At 39.0% G+C, this 21,561-nt stretch overlaps 1 pseudogene; it reads left to right on the top strand.

Annotated features, from left to right (window-relative positions):
* LOC110546270 (zinc finger protein 160-like) overlaps nucleotides 1-21,561 on the top strand; it is a 99,280-nt pseudogene that overhangs the window by 9,771 nt on the left and 67,948 nt on the right.

Below are 21,561 nucleotides of genomic sequence, written 5' to 3'. Positions count from 1 at the left end.
GGGGTGAGTCCTGGGAAATGGCACAAGCCTGGAAACTGAGTTATGGGTAATGCAGGGGAAGTGGAGCACCGAGGGCTCTGGGCAGACCTCACCACTCTGGCTGGCAGGTTTTGGTAGGTCAGTAGATTGGGGGCTGACTATTTCACCTCCTGCTCCATGCTCCATGGTGGTCTCCTGGTCTCCAGGGCTGCAATTGTTCATTTCTTTGGCAACTCACAGTTGTTGGGACATATTAAATAATGACCATCAGGCGAACAACAGATTTTATGTGAAAGAGGTTTATTAGATAGAGATGAATAGAGATAGAGAAGGGAGAGCAGGACATGATGGGGGGAAAGAAGGGGCGCCCCTACAGAGAAAGGAAATAGGGCCAAGAGGGGACAGAGGGCAAGAGGGAGCAAAAGAGCAAGAGAGAGACCACGTGTTGGTTTGTTCCCTTTAAGGAGCAAGGTAATGATGCCTTCCAGGTGTGGCCACCTGGCTGTGACACATGATGACATCATAAGTTGCTAGGCAACCCAGAAGCAGGTGCCTAAATACTAACAAGAGTAGTGTTATTTTTTTGAAATGAAGTATCCCAGAGATAAGAATTTTCTTGAAATTCAGTTATTTCCTTGAAAAACAGTTATTCATCTGTTCCTATTTTAACTTAAAGAAGCTGTGCAGAGGAGCTGAAGAGATGGCTCAGAGGTGAAGAACACTGGTTGTTCTTCCAAAGGTCCTGAGTTCTCAGGAACCACATGATGGCCCATGACCATCTATAGTGAGATCTGATGCCTCTTCTGGTATGTAGACAGTGCTGTAGAAAGAAAGAAAGGAAGGAAGGAAGGAAGGAAAGAAGGAAGAAAAAAAGAAAGAAGGAAAGAAGTTGTGAATGAGTCTGCAGATTGCTTTTGGTTAAGACATCCATTTTTGCTATGGGAGATCTTTCCGTCTTCTAATATCTTCTTCAGTTTCTTTCTTCAAAGACTTGACATTTTCTGGATGGCGGTGCCGCATGCTGTTAATCCCAGCACTTGGGAGGCAGAGGCAGGTGGGTCTTTGTGAGTCCAAGGCCAGGGTGGTCTACAATTTGAGTCTAGGATAACCAAGGCTACATAGAAAAACCCTGTCTTGAAAAACAAAAACAAAAAAACCAAACCAAACCAAACCAAAACAAAACAAAACCTTGAGGTTCTTGTCATACAAGTTTTACTTGTTAGAGTTATACCCAGATGCTTTACATTATTAGTTGCTATTGTAAAGGGTGTTATTTCCGTAATTTTTTTTTCAGGCTGTTTGTAGCTTGTATAAAGGAAGACTACTAATTTTTGTGAGTTAATTTTGTAAAGAGCAAGTTTACTGAAGGTTTTTAGCATCTGTGGGAGTTCTGTGGTAGAATTTTGGGGTCACTTATGTATACTATTATATTATCTGCAAATTGGAATACTTTGACATCTTTTCTGTCTACACTTCCTATAGCAGGAAGTATAGCTGGCTTGATATGGTGTGCCACCATAGGAGGCTCATAAAGTATTAATGTTTAGGCTAATAATGTGCAGCTGAAAGAGCTTATAATAATCCTGAGGTTGCCCTGTTAAAATTGCTAATTCATGGTGAGTATCAATCATGTGGTTTAAATTTCACCTGAATGGGCTGGATACATTTCCCACTCTGAGGTAGAATTGCTGCACTGCAGAGTGCATGATGGTCTGCATATGCTAAAGACCCAGAGTGCTTGAGAAAGAAGGTGAAGTTTTACAGTTCAGGCACAATTTCTACTGCAATGCCAGTCTCTGCAGGTCTGGGACAGTTCTGTGCTTTTGGTGGAAGCCAGGGCTGGGAATCACTGCTGAACACCTTTACAGGATTGTGTCCCTAACAGCTTCTCTCAACACTCAGGCCTCAGTAGCCCAATAGGGCCTTAGGTAGGTGGGCATATCTGTCAGAATGTGGGAGGACCCTTCCAGTCTGCCATTCTGCAGGCTCATATTTGGGCCTGAGGGACTGTCTAGTGGCTCCCTGTGCTGCACTGTGGACCACTGGTGGGAGCTCTGAGAATAGCAGGAGCTAGTACAGAAGCTGTACCATGGTGAGTAAGAGGCCACTGTCTCCACATGGGGAAGAGCCACAAGAGCCAGTAGGGGTCTTGGCACGGGCTGTCCTGTGAGGTCCCTTGAGGTCATGTGAGGTCCAGACAATGCTTTGAATTCTACTGAGGTTCTAGCACAAGTTTCTGCGATTCCCAGGCAGAAGCAGGACCTCTGAATGACTTTGCTCAGTTGCCTGTGTCTGTGTAGACCATGGGGAGCTGGAGCTCTTTTGTGGCATCATCTTTGTTTCTGATGTCACCATGTAATGAACATGACAGAGCTCCTTTAATATTTTGCATGAAAGGTAGTTTACTATCGTGAAGTGTGGCTGCCCGCAGTCACACTTGGATACCGCCTGAGGAGAGGGCTGGGAGATAGAGAGAACAAGTCGACACGAAGAGGGACACCAAGTCATTGATCCAGGTGCCGATTTATTGAAGGTAGAGCCAACTATATAAAAGCAGGAGAAAACAAGGAACTTTATTGTAATATCCATATGCGTCAGCTAGCAGCTTCTCCGAGGATTCACTCAAGGTTGCACGGAACCAGCTATCTGGCTCCCAGGGTTGTTCAAGGTTGCAGAGGACCAGCTATCTGGTTCCCAGCGTAGAGCGGAACCTGCTTAATCTTGTTCCCAGGAACAGCGCGGAGCTTGTCTGTCTTGTTCCCAAGAATAGAGCTCCCTAATGCAAAGCTTGCCAAGGTCAGTCTTTCAGAGGCTGACTAACTGCCAAAGTCAGAAGGCAAAATTTTATTTACCAGAGACCACTGCTCAAGCTAAGCACCAAATACGCACTTCATTTGGCTAATTCGAATCCACTCTGGCTGCCACAATGGAGAAATGTAGCTTCTCTAGTATCTAATCAAAGTTTTTCACCTTGCACTAAACATTCAGGTGTAGACTGTCTCGAGTTAATTTTGTTTAGGGTGTAATGTCTCTGTTATTTGTATATAAATGCCATGATGGTTCATTCATATGTGTTAGTATTGCCAGACTTATTGTGTTTCCTGGCCTCTTCTGTCAATCTTTACCCTATTAGAATTCTATTTTTATTTCCAAGTTTTCTCCTATGTTATGTTGATCTCTTTATTTTTCCCCGGAAAGTACAGTTTTTATTGTAGGGATATGCAAAGTTTGGAAGTCAGAGGATGTCAATATTTATGCTATTTATTCAGTCTTATGTTGATCATCTTTTCATACCATATGACCTCTTGTAACCTGTTTTCTCTTGTTTTGTAACATAAATTGTTAGATATTTTATTGGATCTTTTTTAAATCAATAGCTCAATTTCTATAGTTGTAATATAATATTGACATAATATCCAAGATGGGATGTGGTTTTTGCTCAAGGTTAGCTCAGCTCCTTCCTAAGATGATCCAATCCTGTATGTGGTACAGGATGTCTCAGTGGGATTCACACTTCTCAAATGTGTGCATTGTTTAACTCTTCTTTAAAAATACACTTTAGTTAGGTGAGCATTAATACAGATAGGAATTGTGTAAGCAAGTTAGGTACAGAGAGAATTCAGTGGTTTCAACAAGAGATAGTTGAGTCCATCCATATACATGACCACATAAATTATAACCGTGGAAGTCAAACATTGTAAGCAATGTGTTTTACCTTATCCTCAGTCTCTTTCCAGAACATTTTGTTTAGTTCTATCTTTATCACAGTTACGTATGGTCTGGGTTGCCCAGTAGGTTTTCAGTCTTGTCTTGGTCCAATATTTTCTCTGGTCTTTAAAGGGAAATGTGTGTTCTGTTTCATTGTGTGACATGTAGATGTAATTTGTGTTTTGATTTTATAAAATATCATAATCAAGAGATTGTCTTGAGTGAAATTTGGACATTTTAACAGTGTCATGTCTGTTACATAATATGGGGGTTTTAAAATCAGATTAAGTGCATTTTTCACCATGGGTTGACTGTGATCCTCTCAGGACTTAGGTCAACGTGATGGATTCAAGAAAAAGTCTCCAAGGTAGGATGATGTCCCTGAGCATTTGTCTCTGTGGTGACATTTGTCATTGTGGTGCTTATGAAATCCTTAGTAGGAGGAACATTTCTGGAGAAAGTTCATTTCATACAAAGGGTATTGGGTTTTTAAATCCTCACTTCACTTCCCCTTCTTTGTGTGGTTGAAACTGAGTAGGCCCTTACTTTGTTATATAGAATCATCACTACTATTACAGACTCCATCCCTAAACAATGTAAGGTAAAATAGAAAACAATTTCTTTTCCTAGCTAAACCATTTTTCTTGCCTTGTGGTTTTATGTTTATATATATATATTTTTCTGATTGAATTACAGTTTTGTACACGCCAAGCATTTGCTCTTTTGCAGAGCTTTATTCAAATCGTGACTTTTGATCCTTGTCAGAGGGCATCATTTTTCAGACCAAGATAGCATGTGTTCATGACATTAGTACTGATCTCCTGGACCAATAGGTTTCAGGAGATAGGTAACATTCTCTCTACATCTACGTATTATTATTAATTTTTTACTTTTTAAAATAATTTTGAAATGTATGCATGGCTCTCTTGCATGTATGTGTGCCTTAAGATGACAAACTGAAGCCAGAACACAACATTGGAGTCTCTTTACCTGGAATTAGAAATGGATGCGAGCCTCCATGTGGGCACTGGGGATTGATCATTGTTCTCTTCAAAAGTAACATGTAATCTGAGTTTTGGCCCATCGTTACGTGCTCATCATTTTGTTATTTTCCTTGTTGTTTTATTGGTTAGAATCCACATTTGCTTTACTAATATTTTTGAGAACTCTGATCTGTTAATCAGTAGCTTATTAAAAGTACATTCCTTCTTAGGAATGCCATATTAATCATACAGTTTTAAAGGGCTCACACCAGTTTTCTGACAGACAAGTACAGGATTGGAATGAATGTTTAATTCTTTGGCGGAAATCTGAGTGAGCTCATGAGTGCCCTGTATCTTTTTTGCTTTGTTTGTTTGAGATGGGGTCTCACTATGTACTTTTGGCTGTTCTGTAAATCTTTACATCCAACAAGCTTGCCTGGAAATCAGAATTACACATGTTTCTTCCTCCTGAACTTTGGGATAAATGGTGTGTACCACCATGCCTGTTTTTTCCGTGTGTATGTGTTTTTTTTTTTCTTTTTCTGAAGTTAATAATTTTGGTAGAATAATTTTACTGTTATTACTATGTGGTGTTGCTGTGTTTGTATGTCTCTGTTTATATGTTGCTGTGCATTTCTCCTGCAATGCTATGGTCTATTCACTTGACACAGAAATGGATGGCATCCTTCATTTTCTGTTTCCTTCTTAAATGAGTTGGTGAATACATTTGAAACTGTATGACAGACAATATATCAAGTACACAGAATTATGTGAATATATTCTCAATGGAGTGTACTTTTAGAATGCACTCAGACATACCATTTTTATTATGTACATGTATGGAGCATTTTAGGATGCAGTGACCTATGAGGATGTGCATGTGAACTTCACTCATGAAGAGTGGGCTTTGCTGGATCCTTCCCAGAAGAGTCTCTACAAAGATGTGATGCTGGAAACTTACTGGAACCTCACTTTTGTAGGTAAGACTGTGACTTTTTTCTTTACTATTTTACTTAAGAGGACAAACTTTTTGAAAGTGGTCAGTTTCTCTGATTTCATTGTCAACAGGGGAGCATGTGGTGAATAAATCAAGCATTGATCTAATGTTCACTGAGGATTGTAATTTCAGGTTTGCTACTCACTAGTAATACACATTTTCTGGTACTGAATTTTAGGCTATACATGGAAAGACTGCAATACTGAACATTGTCAAAGTTCTGGAAGACAAAGAAGGTAATTCTCATGTGCAAGTTAATATGTATGTGCCTTTAAAGAAATTTTAATGTACCCTAAAGTTTTAATGAAAAACAACAGTAAAAATAAGGTTAGATTTTTGATGATTACTAAATTCCCAGAAAAACATCTTTCTCAATGCCAGGTAGCTTATTAATGTTTGGAGAATGTTCTTTTAAGAAACCATACAAAAAGCTAGGCATTGGTGGGACATGTCCTTATCCTAGCACTTAAGAGGCAGACAGATCTCTAAGACTCTGAGGCTTGCCTAGTTTACAGAGTGAGTTTCAGGAAAGCCCTGGCTATGCTGAGAAACTGTCTCAAAACAGAAATCAAACTTCACCCTACCTTTCAAAAACAAAATGTTAGAACAAGATAAGACAAGGAAATGATGCCTTAACAGATGTCACAATTGAAATCATATCCACATGAGAGCCATGTTTTGGAATTGTCCATCCATTTAGTTTCTTACCACCCAATTATCAGAAAAACGCATACAAATTGTTAAGGATATTGGTGTATCTGCAAGGCTCTGTATAAGGAAATCATCCATATTACAGCTAATGTCCCTCACATGCTTGTAGTGACTTTCCCTACTTTAGTGAGAAGTTCATGAAAGAAAAGAAGGTTTTGGTGGAGAAACCTGAATTCCTATACTACAGATGTGTGAGACAGAAATGGTTAGACGATGCAAATACAGTGTGAAAATGTTTTATTTGTGATTCTTTGTTACTAGGCATATCATTTGTCACTCTGGATACAAGCTATATGAGCAGAAAAGAGATGGAAAGAAGCAATGTACCTTTGCATCTTCCAGATCAAGGAGAAGATACGTGGTAGTCCCCCCTATGAGAGGACATGATGACTGTGATACAAGTTTACAATTAATTGGTTTTCCAACTCTCGTGGGAATAGTTCAACAAACTCACAGTGCGGAAGAAGCTCATGAAAACAGGGAATATGGACATTCATCTACCTGTACTAGTTCACTTTGCACATATAGTGTTTCTCAATCTATAGGAAAAGGTTTTCAAAGTATTCAGTGTGGTAACGCTGTGAGTTCTTTTCCATCTTTTCAAAAATGTGAGAAAACTCATTTGGAAGTAGAAAGTGATGTATATGAGCCATGTTTTAAAGGCTTTAACTCTAACATATATCTTCAAACACACAAAACAACCAACAATGAAGAGGATCTCAATGAATGTAATCAACATGATAAAGCCTTTAGATCAGATTCCTCTTTACAGTTATTCCAAAAAACTCATTTGCAAGTAAAATCCTATGATTATAATCAAAGTGATAACATTTTTGCATGCCATAATCTTCATCAAGTACTGAGATCTCATACTAGAAAGAAAAGGTATGGATATCATAAGTGTGTTAAAACTTTTATACATTCCAGTTATCTTCAAACACATGAAAGAATTAAGACTGAAGAGAAACCGTTTGAATGTAATCAAGGTGGTAAAGCCTTTGCTCAGAGCTGCCTGCTTCAGAAGCATGACAGAATTCACACTGGAGAGAAACCCTGTGCATGTAATGAATGTGGTAAAGTCTTTTCATGTAATGCTTATCTTAAAATACATAAAAGAATTCACACTGGAGAGAAACCCTATGAATGTAGTCAGTGTGGTAAAGTCTTTTCATGTAATGCTTATCTTAAAACACATAAAAGAATTCACACTGGAGAGAAACCCTATGAATGTAATCAGTGTGGTAAAGTCTTTTCATGTAATGGTTATCTTAAAATACATAAAAGAATTCATACTGGAGAGAAACCCTATGAATGTTATCAATGTGGTAGGGCTTTTGCATATAAAAGTGTTCTTCAAAATCATGAAAGAAGCCATACTGGAGAGAAACCCTATCGATGTAATCAATGTGATAAAACCTTTATAAGTAACAGTCATCTTCACTTTCATTTAAAAACTCATACTGGAGAGAAACCTTATGGATGTAATCAATGTGGTAAGGCCTTTAAAAGTAAGAGTCATCTTCAGTTTCATGAAAAAACTCATACTGGAGAGAAACCATACAAATGTAATCAATGTGGTAAAGCCTTTACTCGTAACAGTGATCTTCAAATGCATGAAAGAACTCATACTGGAGAGAAACCCTACAAATGTCATCAGTGTGGTAAAACCTTTACACGTAACAGTGATTGTCAAATTCACGAAAGAAATCATACTGGAGAGAAACCTTATGAATGTATTCAATGTGGTAAAGCCTTTTCACGTGGCAGTACTCTTCAAATACATGAAAGAAGTCATACTGGGAAAAAACCATATGAATGTAATCAATGTGGTAAAGGCTTTACACGTAACAGTAATCTTCAAAAACATAAAAGAAGTCATACTGGAGAGGAACTGTGTGCATGTAGCCAATGTGGTAAAGCTTTTGCATGCAAGAATTATCTTCAAATGCATGAAAGAAGCCATACTGGAGAGAAACCCTATAAATGTAGTCACTGTGGTAAAGCTTTTGCATATAAAAGTGTTCTTTATAGTCATGAAAGAACTCATACTGGAGAGAAACCCTATGAATGTAATCACTGTGGTAAAGCCTTTACTAGTAATAGTAATCTTCAAATTCACGAAAGAAGTCATACTGGAGAGAAACCCTTTCAATGTAATCAATGTGGTAAAGCCTTTGCACGTAACAGTGATTGTCAAATTCATGAAAGAAATCATACTGGAGAGAAACTGTATAAATGTAATCAATGTGGTAAAGCCTTTACACGTAACAGTAATCTTCAAAAGCATAAAAGGAGTCATACTGGAGAGAATCTTTATGAATGTGATCAATGTGGTAAAGCCTTTCTAAGTAACAGTAATCTTCAAAAACACAAAAGAAGTCATACTGGAGAGAAACCTTATGAATGTAGTCAATGTGGTAAAGCTTTTGCACAGAACAGTAACCTTCAAAGGCATGAAAGAACTCACACTGGAGAGAAACCCTATACATGTAATCAATGTGGAAAAGCCTTTGCATATAAGAGTTATCTTCAAGTGCATGAAAGAATTCATACTGGAGAGAAACCCTATGAATGTAATCAGTGTGGTAAAGCTTTTGCATATAAAAATGTTCTTCATAGGCATGAAAGAAGTCATAGTGGAGAGAAACTGAATGAATATAGTCAATGTGGTAAAGACTTTGCACAGAACAGTATTGTTGAGAGGCATGAAAGAATTTATTCTGGAGAGATACCCTATGAATGAAATCAGTATGGTCAAGCCTTTGTACAGAATAGTCTTTAGAGGTATGAAAGAACTTACACTGGAGAACAACTCAATGAAAGTAGTCAATGTGGTAAAGCCTTTGTACAGAATAGTCATCTTCAGAGGCATGAAAGTAACTCATACTAGAGATAAGCCCTGTATATGTAGTGAATACTGTAAAGCCTTTTCACAGAGGAGTTAACTTTTCACTTATGAAAGAGATCATACTGAAATAAAACCCTATAAACATAATGTCATAAACAAAATTAATGTAGCACTTTTTTATTTTAAAAAAATATTTATTTATTACATATACAGTGTTCTGCCTGCAGGCCAGAAGAGGGGACCAGATGTCATTATAGATGGTAGTGAGCCACCATGTGGTTGCTGGGAATTGAACTCAGGACCTCTGGAAGGGCAGTCTGTACTTTTAACCTCTGAGCCATCTCTCCAGCCCATGTAGGAACTTTTAAAAGCATGAGGCAATTCATACTGGTTAAAAACACACAAATCAACATGAACCTAATGTATGAGATATATCCTCCACTCTACATATATTTTGTCTGATGATCCTTCTCACTGGGGCTTCAGTACAATTAGTGGAAATGCTCTAACATTAAAATACTGCCTTCTTTCCAATTGTAAATATGCCATGTCATGAATACAGAAACATAGGAAGTGCCTTACCAGTTGAAATTAATGCATGGAAAAAGTGCAAGAAATATTACTACTATTCATCAAAATACTGATGGTTCCTGTTTAAATCTTACATTATCCTTTCATTGTCTGATAGATAGGTCATTTAGAAAACATGTCACCTGGTCATAGTGTTGCATGCTTGTAATCCTAGAACTTGTCAGAGAGACAAAGTTAGGTAGATCACTCTTGAGCTTCAGGCCATCCTGGTGGACATAGTGAGTTTTAGGACGGCTATAATTGTATACAGAGGTTCTGTCTTAAAATATCCAAAAAGGGGGGTCTGGCAAGATGATATCTTTTCTAGAGTGGTAAGGTTCAATTCCCGGCACCCATATGGACGCTCACAACTATCTTTCAGTCTTGTTTCCGGATATCTAACACCCTCCCGCAGATATACATACAGGCAAAACTGTTACCCATGTAAAAGAAAAACAATAATTTTTCAAAGCATATTAAACATTTTGGAACTTTCTCTAACATAATCTGGATTCATGTCCATACAACTAAATCTTTCATTGGCTTTGTTCACATATAGAGAACTGTGTTAAAAATTACAATAAGAGCCAGTATGCTGCCAGTAAGAAAGTCTGCCTTTTTCTACCTATTTTATCTAGATATTCAGAAAGTTATGCAACAGTGTCAAACCTAGGTACTCTGATTTGTCCCAAAACTAGAAATATTTTACAGTTTTCAGTGATTTAAATGATAAAGGGTTGGTTGAGTTCTGGGATAGCCAGAGCAGGAGCTCATTGGAGGACATCTTAGAAGAAAAACAAGCAGGTGTGAGAAGCTTAGTAGCATGTATAAGCTCAGTTATGAGGCCCTTAGCTGTTTTGTAGAGTGGATTAGCAAGAAGATCAAAGTTAGGAATCCAGGTTCTAAGGTATCCCCCTACGCTATGGAAGGATAGAAGCACTTTTTTTTTTGGTACTTGAAGATGTGAGGGACTTCAGGAGCTCTTTGTGATCAAGTATAGTAGACAACCTAGGTACTTGACCCAAGAGACAGAAAGATGAGCTTTGTAAAGGAGGGCTCTGTATCCTTTGTTTCCTAAAATGCTAAGCTGTGCAGTATGTTATGACACCACACCTGAATAGAAAACCATTTATGTATTATCGTAAGCAGCTGGGAGACAGATCTAGGGAGAGGAGATCAGTAGCCAGAGCCTGAAGGGGAAAAATGGGGCCTGACTTGGAACCCATGGGTATGGACAGTTTATGTAAGCTAAAATGCTGTCCTCCCAGGTGAGAGCAAAGAGATCATGTGAATTTTAGTGTAAAAACTGGTGAGGAAGCCATCCATAAGGTCTACAACAGTAAAATGAGAGGTAGAGGAGGGAGTCTGAGGTAAAGTATAGGGGTTAGGGATTACTGGGTGTATAGGAGTGACAGCAGCATTAGTAATCCTTAGGTCCTGGACTAGGTGGTAAGAGCCATCAGGCTTTAGTACAGGCAGGATAGGGTTGTTATAGGGTAAGTAAATATGCTTAAGGGTACTTTTATGAAGAAAGCACTGTGTGATAGGGTTTATTTTATCTTATTTAAAAAATATTTAAATTTATTTACATCCAATGGGTACTCTCTCCCTTTCCCAGTCACCCCTCCCCTCCTTCTGCCTTGTTTATTTTTTCCTCCAGAAAAGGTGCCCCTCCCATCATGTCAACCCTCCCCAGCACATCAAGCCACATCAGGACTGTACATATCATCCACTGAGGCCAGGTAAGGCAGCCCTGCCAGGGGGAAATATAGCAGAAAGCCACCTGTTATGGTCTTTTAAAAAAAATTCTTAATTTATTTGGGGTGTTTAGGCCTCTACATCCCTTCCATCAATCCCTCAACCTTAAGTAGAAGAGAGAGAAGGTTAGTGGGTAGAGGAGCCCCAAACCTTTCTACTTTTCCCAGCTAATTAGGGTCAAGGGGTTCTTTTAGGGCTCTATAGCAGTCTCTGTCAGCCACAGGCGCAGCTAGCAGTCTCCTCCCCACAGCTTTTCCCTGAAGCATTTCTCTCCATCTGTCTGCTCCAAACCCCCACCCTGTTTCTGGTCTCCTAACAGTGTTCCATCCCACATGCCAACAGTGAACACCACCACAGGCAACTCCTGTTCTCTTTGTTGGCTTTCAAATTTATATTCTCAAGAGTCTAGACCACACCCCTCTCTGTGCATTGGGGGGAAGGCCATTGCCAGCAGGCAAAGATTAGCCCCACAGGTGACAGTTAGCAGGTGTGGACAAACTTTAGCCCAACTAAAGTCACACACTTGGGATTAAAACAAAAACATTTAGATAACATAACTGAATTTACACAGATGCCAAAACTTCTGTGTAAAAATTACATATCTTCATTTTGTTTTAAAAAAGGTCTTTTCTCCAACATTAATAAAGTATATACAATAAGAATAATTGTGGGGATTGTTAGGTAAGAATTACATTTACAATGTCCAGTCCATTCGTATTTGTCAATACAGATTGACAAATAGTAATTTGGAAAAGGTTCCATTATTTATCCTATCCTGAAAAGTCCAAAGTTCTATACCTAAATCACTTTCTTACATCTATCAACCAGAAAACATCTATCCAGAACTTAAAACATCCTTTTATATCTAAAACATGGTTTTAGTTCCTAAACAACTTTGTAGTGAGACTATGACTATTCTTCAACTCCATCAGAGACCTTAGAAGGGAACAATATTACCAAGTATATAGGAAGCATAGAGCCAACCTTCTTGCACTATAGAAATGACAGAGACAGTTGACTGCCTGGACAGTCACTAGGGGTTACTTGGTGTCATTGGGACATCCAGCTTTCAACCACTGGGTTAGAATATCTGACAGGCTTTTTCTGTGAAGGACTGACCACTTAGTTTGCAATGTTCGACGGTCAATTTTCCAGTGTCCAGCTTGTTTATAGTTTGCTCAGACAGGCTGCTGCTCTCAGCAGTTTAGGGACAGTTTGTTTTATTCTTTTCCTCCAGTGGCTATCTTGCCACGTTTGTTCTTTGATGCCCATCATCTTCTTTGAAGTAGATTAAAGATACCTGCTGGGAGTCTTTCTATCAGAAAAGCCTTTTATTATTAAAATATGTTTAAATGCCCTATTGTGTAGATCTCTGAAGTTTTGGAAATCCATCTATCTATCTATCTATCTATCTATCCATCCATCTATCTGCCTACCTGCTTATTGAGCAACCTTGCTTGTTTCTAGCTATGTACTATACTATAGCTTGAATACACGCAAGACTAAATAAAGCTTGTTTCTGTAATTGATTAGACTAGTATCTAATAAGACCTAAATAAGATAATATATAGGTGATAACTACTAATTTGCATCTCCATTATCCTGAACAGTTTCCAATAGTTAGCTTTTATAAGACTAGAGCTTTACATCCCATTTTTAAAATAAGTTGCATATGTACAATATATTAAACAAAATTTGAACAAAACAAACTTGAAATTCTATCAGTATATAGTAATCCATACCAATACACAATATTTGACACTAGTAGATTCATAGTCTACTTTTTATCCTGTCATCCTATATCCCCCCTCTTTTCTTTCATCATTCCCTTTTTCCTCCTTTAAAGGAGAGAAAAATGAGAGAAAAAGAAGGATGGGGGGAAGAGATTGATTCTAGCCTTTACCTTGTTTTTTTCCTCATCATGTCCAGTCCATAATCCACCAAATGACCAAAAACACCCACTTCACCTCTTTGGAATGGGAATGTCGTGTTCTTAAAATTCTTGTCTTCTGGGGGCAAGAACATCTTTTGGGGTACCTTTTAAGAAATTAGGATATTGGCTAAGCACTGGAAAAACTAGGTATGTCTTTTCCTGTCTAGCCTGTATGTTTTCTGTCCAGTCTTTGTGATTTTTTTGTCTAGTGTCTGTGGGATTGATCATTGGGCTAGCTTTTTTGAATTTCACCTGTATGTAGATTCTTGAGGAAACAGTAACTGAGGCAGTCTGGGACGCTGAATCATCTGGGCTACTTGCTTTGTCTTCATTGTTGTTTGGTCTTTTGCTCTGAATATAAACACACTTTTAAAGGTAATATTATAGGTACAAGTGCCATGTGAACACTTTCAGTTAGTTGGTTTAGCATTTAGGTAGCCTGCTTCTGGGCTGTCTAGCAACCTATGATGTCATCATGTGTCTCCTCCTAGGTAGTCACGTACCTGGCAGGCATTGTGAGTTGCTCCATAGAAAGACCAACCCTCTACTTTGTTGCTCTCTTGCCCTCTTACTCTCTCACTCTCCTGTTCTGTCCTGTTTCTCTGACAGGGTATCCTCCTTCCGTCCCCCATCATGTCTCATTCTCTCCTTTTCTTTCTTTCTTCATCCTCATCCAATAAACCTCTTTCAGATAATGTTTGCTGTGTGCATCATCATTTCATTGGTGCATTGGGCCAGGAAAGGCTCTCCTGGTAGCACCTCATCTGTCATGCCAGGACCCCTTTAACCAGACTATGCTGCCTGCAATGAATAGATTCTTCTTTTGTTCTATCTATCCCCAACCATCACTCAGCCACATATGCCTTAAAGCCTATACTTTCTCTCAACTTCCCTGCCCTTACAACTTACCTGTCCAGCTCGTGGCTGCTCCATGTGCTCCATGTACTCCGAGTACCCAGGACAAGGCAGACACTGTGCCAAAATTGGCTTGCGGAAACTAAAATGCTCATGCCAGATGCTGAAACTGCTGCTTTGGACACAGACACAGCCTACTTTTAAACTATTGCTGTTATGTAAGCAATTGCTGGGGACCCTGTGCACACTCAGATGGTTTTAGCATGCACCACTGCTTCAGGCCCCACAGGTGAGGTTTTAAATCTCCTGTAGAATGCTCACTTGCAGAGGAGAGTTTTCAGTTGCATAGACTTCCAAACAGCTGTGCTATGCACATGCGGAGAGTGTCAAACCAGGCTAGGACAGCCTTCCCAGCAGCAAGCATCTGGTTTCGCTGTGCCCCCACACTTGCACAGCGCACATGGCAAGGTGACATGTTGGTTTTAGCATAGAGAAGCCATGCCATGTGCTCGCCCCTCACCCACTCCTGCAAAACTCCAAGCTGCGCATTCCAAACACTGGAGCTCTAAATATTTCTGACCTGTAAGCTCCTACTTCCCAGCTTTTTTTAATCTTTTTTTTAAAGATTTATTTATTTATTATGTATACAATGTTCTTCTGAATATACACCTGCATGCCAGAAGAGGGTACCAGACCTTATTATAGTTGACTGCGAGCCACCATGTGGTTGCTGGGAATTGAACTCAGGACCTCTGGAAGAACAGCCAGTGCTCTTAACCTCTGAGCCATCTCTCCAGCCCTACTTCGCAGCTTTTAAAAATGTTTTCTTCCTGATTTCCGTAAAATGCTGCTCTTAAAAAAAATATGTATACATGTATATTGAAATGCTGTAAATTCTTATCTAACGATTTATATAATTTGCTTATTGGGTTTATATTTATAAGACTTCCTTAGTCATAACTGTTTATCTTCCTTTAGACTAAAAACAACAAGTCTCATTTAAATTGGTATGGATTTTTACATAAAAATAAAGTTATATTTTTACAACATGCTATATATACATGATTCAACCCTCATTTTTATATGATGCTGAAATGTCAAGGTCTATTAAAATTAAGTGTAAAGATCTATTCAAATTAAGCTAATTTAAAATTGTATATCTAACTGCCTATGTCTTTATCAATTTTTAAATGAATGAATCAATGTTATTTCTCCTGCCACAAGCTGCCTGTGATCCAGATTTACCACTAGGCTGCCTGGCTAATAGGTTTGATATAATAAATTCAAATGTACTTTTAAAATTGCTTTTTACTGTTCTGTTATATTGTTGGTTTTAAAACTTATAACTCGGAAGTTACTAAATAAAATTTTTGCCTAAATATGCTTAAACTATATGATATAATTCCAAAGATATTCTAAATTATGATCTATTAATTTTAGAGACATTTATTTATTTGTGCTAAAACTTGGTCATTATTCTATATTTTCACTATCAAGGTTTAAATATGCTTGGTCTTATTTTCTAAATATGATAACATTATTAATCTATTGTATAGCCTTAGACTTGTATAAGCTATGAACTGTGTTTATGACTTTTAAGTGTCCAACTTATCAGGGACAAAGCCTAAAGTCCTAATATTTGATGGTTAACAAATGCAAGTTAATAATCATCTAATAGATGATCAAGTCCTTTAACATGTTCAAAGATATATTTATATTCCTACAGATGCAAACATGATCCCACTGCCATCTTAATTGAACAGCTCAGTATGGTCCCTGAGTCACCATATTTGAGTTGGTAAAAATAATGAAAGGAGTCTTTTTGATAGGCTATTTACAGTAAAAACTATGCTCCAGACCTTGGCTGCTGCTGTGAGGCTGTTGGCATTCCTGCACAGAAAACAAGAGGTTTGCAATGTTCCATCCTGCCAGGGTATAGCTAGAAGTCAACTCCCATCAGTTAACTGTTTCAAATGCAGCTAGAAAAGATACCATTCTCTTAGCTGCCTCAGCAAGCCACCCACTGCCTGCTGGCAGACTCGCTTCTGGGAGTCAACATGCTCCCATGCAGGCTTGTCCTCTGTGCCCAGTCATGGAGGACCAACCAGCACAAGAGCCACAGACACTTCAGCTTTCGAGCTCCTTGGCCTGGCGGAGGACAAATGACTCCTAGATTATTTGCGACCTCCACCACCCTTGCCCAGCCCAGAGTAATATTGCAGGTCTGTTTTGGCCTCACACTTGGGTCCCACAGACATATTGACAACTTCTGTTTTGGGAGACTTCAGATGCCTTCTCAGTTTTCTTCATATGCAGGAGAACAGGCCTTAAGCCTCAGTCCTAGAATTGCTACTGTCAGGCCTAGACACACTATTCCTTGTTGCCAGACTCAAGAAACAGGCCTGATTGAAACCTTTTACCATCCCTTTATTTAGCTAAAGGACAATAAATGTTCATAGCAGTCTTACCTATGTCTCATGGTAACTAAATACAAGGCCTAAGGATACAAAAGTTTCAGTTATGAGGACCTTAAAAAAAGTGCTTTAAGGATGGTAAATGCAAGTTATAAAGGTTGCAAGGTCTAAGGTGATTTAAGGTATCCTAAATAGGTAAAAATGCTTACATTTTCTCTTGTTACTATGCTATTGTGATATTGACTTTCCAGAGCTTTGATCCTTATCAATAGAGCTCTGATCTATTAATCTCACTCTAACAGAAAAACATCCCACTATACCACTCTCATGGTTCCAAACTCAAGATTTAAAATCTACTTTGGTTTGTGTTTTAAGTATAGACTTATAATTTGTTTCTCATTGTGCTAGACTTATGTACATACAGTCTCTTTTGGATAGAGAGAAAAACGCCTCTTTTCCATAATGTGTAATCATACTAAAGGTTAAGATCAAGTGAGCTTTTGCCCCTTCTACTTCATGAAAGGTGTTTGACTTTCCAGAGCTTACTTTAGAGAGTGTTTATGTTGTTCACACAAAGGTGTATGTCTACTGCCTTTTCTACAATATATGTTTCAGTGCATATTGCAGTGGTGATGCTAACATATCTAAAGTTTTATCTCTTTGTAAAACTTAAAAAGAAATTCTTGTAAGCTGCAGGAAATCCACCTGAATCTACCTCTGAATCTCCCAGGTCAATTGGGGTCCAGATAAGTACTGCACCTACTGCCTATCTCAGAGGATGGGATTCCTCTCCTTTCCCTGGTTTTGGGCACTTCCCTTTCTGGGCTCCTCACTGCTACAATCCTATATCCAACACTGCTGATTGGTGAGTCTTTCCTTCAGGTTGGCATTAATTCCTGGGTACTTGATTACTACATTCCTATGCCCCAAACCAGCCAATAGGTGAGTCTTCACTTCTGGTTGGTGCAAACACTTCCTACCAATCTCACCTACATCCAAACCTATATCCAAACCCTTCATCTAGGACCTTCTTCTCCCTTGGGTAAGATTTTTCCTCTACTGGCATGGTTTCTTGCCCTCCCCCTCATGCTTGTCTATGAAATCCTAGGTAGGTAAACTGTATCTGCTATGCACAGCTGTGCCCTTGGTCTCTGGCCAATGCTAATGAGCTGTTGGAACAGACTGTACTATACTACTCTACTGAGTCAAACCTAGCTTTTGGGATGCCTTCAGAGGTCACTGACTCCTACCCGCCCAATGGGAATAGTCTATTTGTCATCCATTTGTCCGTTCCTCCAGATTCTCCTCTGGAATGTCTTCTGGAAAATTTCAAGTTTCTACACCTAGCACCTGCTTTAAGGGCCTCTATGCTCACACACCCCTGTAACCAAACTTGACCTCAGTTTCCTTAAATGACAGATCCAAAGCAAAGCCTTTTTAATAACTGCCAGTGATTGGGTATATGGAGGTTGCCAAGTTCAAGTCTCTTTGATCCAAACCTTCCAAGCCTCTGTTTGGTCTCCCAAAAGTTTTAAAGGTACACCTAAACGAATTTTCTCCATAACCTACTCAGCTTTGTCTTCTGCTTCTATATATGTTCCAGTATCCTGCCAGACCCAGGTGTTTCCTGCATTCATGACAGTGCCAAAGCAGCAACCACAGGTGTTCCAGTCTGGCCTGATGGACTTCTGACTAGCTGGACCTGCACTTTCCCTCCCAGCCATGGGTATTCTTACAGTCCCTGGACAGTGTTCATATAGCAAGTTTTTCCTGGACTTGGCCAGCATTTCAGCCTTTGACCTCCCTACAGCACTCCCAGTGTTGCAGGAAGTAGCCAGAAGAGAATCTACACCTGTTATTCACTTATTCACAAAAGGCTGGAATGGTGTGCTTCAAATCCAGGACAAGTAGTTCTAGGTTCTCCCAGCATTCCTCAGTCCCTACATGCTGCCTTGCAAGGCTGTCAACTCTACTGGCAGCCCTCTACCTTGAACTTTCCATGGCAGGAACTACCTTCCTCCTCTTGACCATATACTCTGGACATTTTGTTGCTATTAATACCCCCTTGCATATCAACCAAGAACTGCTTCCAATGAACCTGCATTCATATATTTTAACTTGCCTTACATGAGAAGCAGCCCAACCCCCCCCCCCTTTTTTTTCAATTACAGAAAAAGGGAGGAATGTTAGTATTTAAGCAGCCTGCTTCTGGGTTGCCTAGCAACCTATGATGTCATCATGTGTTACCTGCCAGGTAGTTGTACACCTGGCAGGCATGGTTCAGTTGCTGCATAAAAGGTTCAACCCGCCACTTTGTTGCTCTCTTGCCCTTTTTCCCTGTTACTCTCTTATTTTTTTAAACCAAAGTCTTTTTTTTTTTTTAGATTTATTTATTTATTATGTATACAGTGTTCTGCCTGCATGTGTGTCTGCATACCAGAAGAGGGCACCAGATCTCATTGTAGATGGTTGTGAACCACCATGTGGTTGCTGGGAATTGAACTCAGGACCTTTGGAAGGGCAGCCAGTGCTCTTAACCTCTGAGCTATCTCTCCAGCCCTCCCTGTTACTCTCACTCTCCTGCTTTCTCTCCTTTCTCTGTTGGGGCGTCTCTTTCCCTCCCTCATCATGTCTTGCTTTCTCCTCTCTCTCCATTTCCATCCAGTAAAACTCTTTGATGTAAAATCTGTTGTGCGTATCATCATTTCAAGAGGTCTTGTTGAATCTAATCTTTATAAGTTTTGTTTGTAATTATATTTTTTCATTTCCTGTAGATTCAAAAGCATAACCATGTTCCTATGTCAAAACTGTTGCAAGTTTCCATTCTGCTGTCAAAACATCCTTATAGTAAATGGGTTGATTTTAGTTGTACTTTTTTTTTTCTATAACCCAGTGTTTCTCAGCTTTTCTTGTTCTTTTTTCACCAACACTTAGAAAATTTAGAGTTAACAAAGCATTTTTTAACTTGTCTCTAAATTAAAAGGAGCTTTACTTTCCCTTTTTGTTTAAATAAGCGTCTCTTTAAAGTATGATTGGCTCTTCGTACAACAGCTTGTCCTGTAGGATTATGTGGTATACCAGTAATGTGCTTTATATTATAATATGCAAGGAATTGCTTCATCTTATTGGACATATGCAGGAGCATTATCATTCAAGGTTTATGCAGGTATCCCCATAATTGCCATTATTTCCAACAAATGTGTAATTACACAATCAGCCTTTTCAAAAGCAGTTGCCCATTGGAACCCTGAGTATGTACCAATGGGATGGTGTATATACCTTTGTTCTCCAAATTCTGCAAAATGAAACACATCCATCTGCCAGCTTTTATTTCTTTTGGTATGCCTAGTGTTACTTTCAGCAGGTAATGGAGTTTGGTTATACATGAGGGTAAAGTTCTTTAAGGTTTAAGGGGACTGGGAAAAGGGGTCCACTTTGATATGTTAAATAGGCACCTCAGATGCTTCTCCCTGGTTTGAAACTTAACAGCAACTGATTCAACAGACCCTGGATTTATGATTATTACTCATTTTATTACAAATCTCTTTGCTTTTTCTCCTTTCTGTTTGTTGTTGATTATTAGTATTTAATATTGATTTATGTATTAGTTAAACAGTGGTCATTCCTAAACCAGCTATATACCCAAATCACTACACAGAGACTAGGATTTATTTAATTAACCTAGAGCACAATGCTGGGCAATAGTTACTCCATCCTAAACGTTTACTCCAAGCCTGCAGAGATTCCTCCCATTTAGATTTCCCACATTATACTTCCTTTTTAGTGATATTTTAGGTCCGGTGTTTCCAGGTCCTCTCCTCTCTGATCTCTCTTCTCTGACTGTCCCCTAACCTCGCTTCTTTCTCCTCCCCAGGGACCAGGATGTCCCACCCTATTCTCTCCATTGCTCAGCATTGGCTGGTTGTTTTTATTGGCAATACAGAGAACAAATGGTAGCACGTTTATTCAAACTTGAGACAGGTGATATTTAGAATAAGCATCACAATGCAATGTCCAGATTGATAGTGGGGTAGAGAAATAAGAATTTGAATGAACAAGGGTAACTTGTATACATTCCACAAGAACCTTATACCCACACTGTTTTCGTTTCCAACTCAATACAGTTAGTAGTTTAATTCAAAAGAAAGTTCCAGGAGATAGGAATTTGCAAAAAAACTCTTCAGTTGTTTACCTGGTACCCTAAAGAAGCTGTGCAGAGATAACTTAATAACTTGGTAGGAAGTTAACTGAATGCTTTGCTTCTTACTGCCATCCTGACAGTGTGGTGACTCAATTTTATTTTGCTCAGTGGTTACACTACCACATAGCTACCCATTTTACTGGTTTTTTGTTGTTTTTGTTTATTTTTGGTCATGTTTTGTTTTTCTCATTGTTTTATTTTTTCTTCAAAAATTCTGCATTTGGGCCACTGAGATATGTATGAATCCACATGCCTGAGCACATGTGGACAAGGTCAGGAGACAAGTTGGGAGAGTGTACTTTCTCCTAATTATCAACCTCAGGACCTCATATGTGGTTACATGTGCCTTCACTCACTAGCTGGTCCAGAGATAGCACTCTCTTTAGTCCCCTTGTTTTGGTAAGACTGGTTGTCATTGCTCTGGTTTAATTTTAGGGGGTAGAGATTGCTGGGTACTCAATCCAGAGCCCTCCCATTCTTGACAAGTGTCAGTCCTTGAGGCTTAAACAAAACATTATTTTAAGGCAGGATCTGGTTAAGTCTCTCAGTTTATTTTACCAACTCAGTCTATAGCCACATAAGTCTTTAAATTTATGATGCTCCT

The sequence above is a fragment of the Meriones unguiculatus genome, chromosome 17 (genome assembly GCF_030254825.1).
Source record: "Meriones unguiculatus strain TT.TT164.6M chromosome 17, Bangor_MerUng_6.1, whole genome shotgun sequence".
NCBI lineage: Eukaryota > Metazoa > Chordata > Mammalia > Rodentia > Muridae > Meriones > Meriones unguiculatus.
This window is presented reverse-complemented; position numbering and strand designations above follow the sequence as displayed.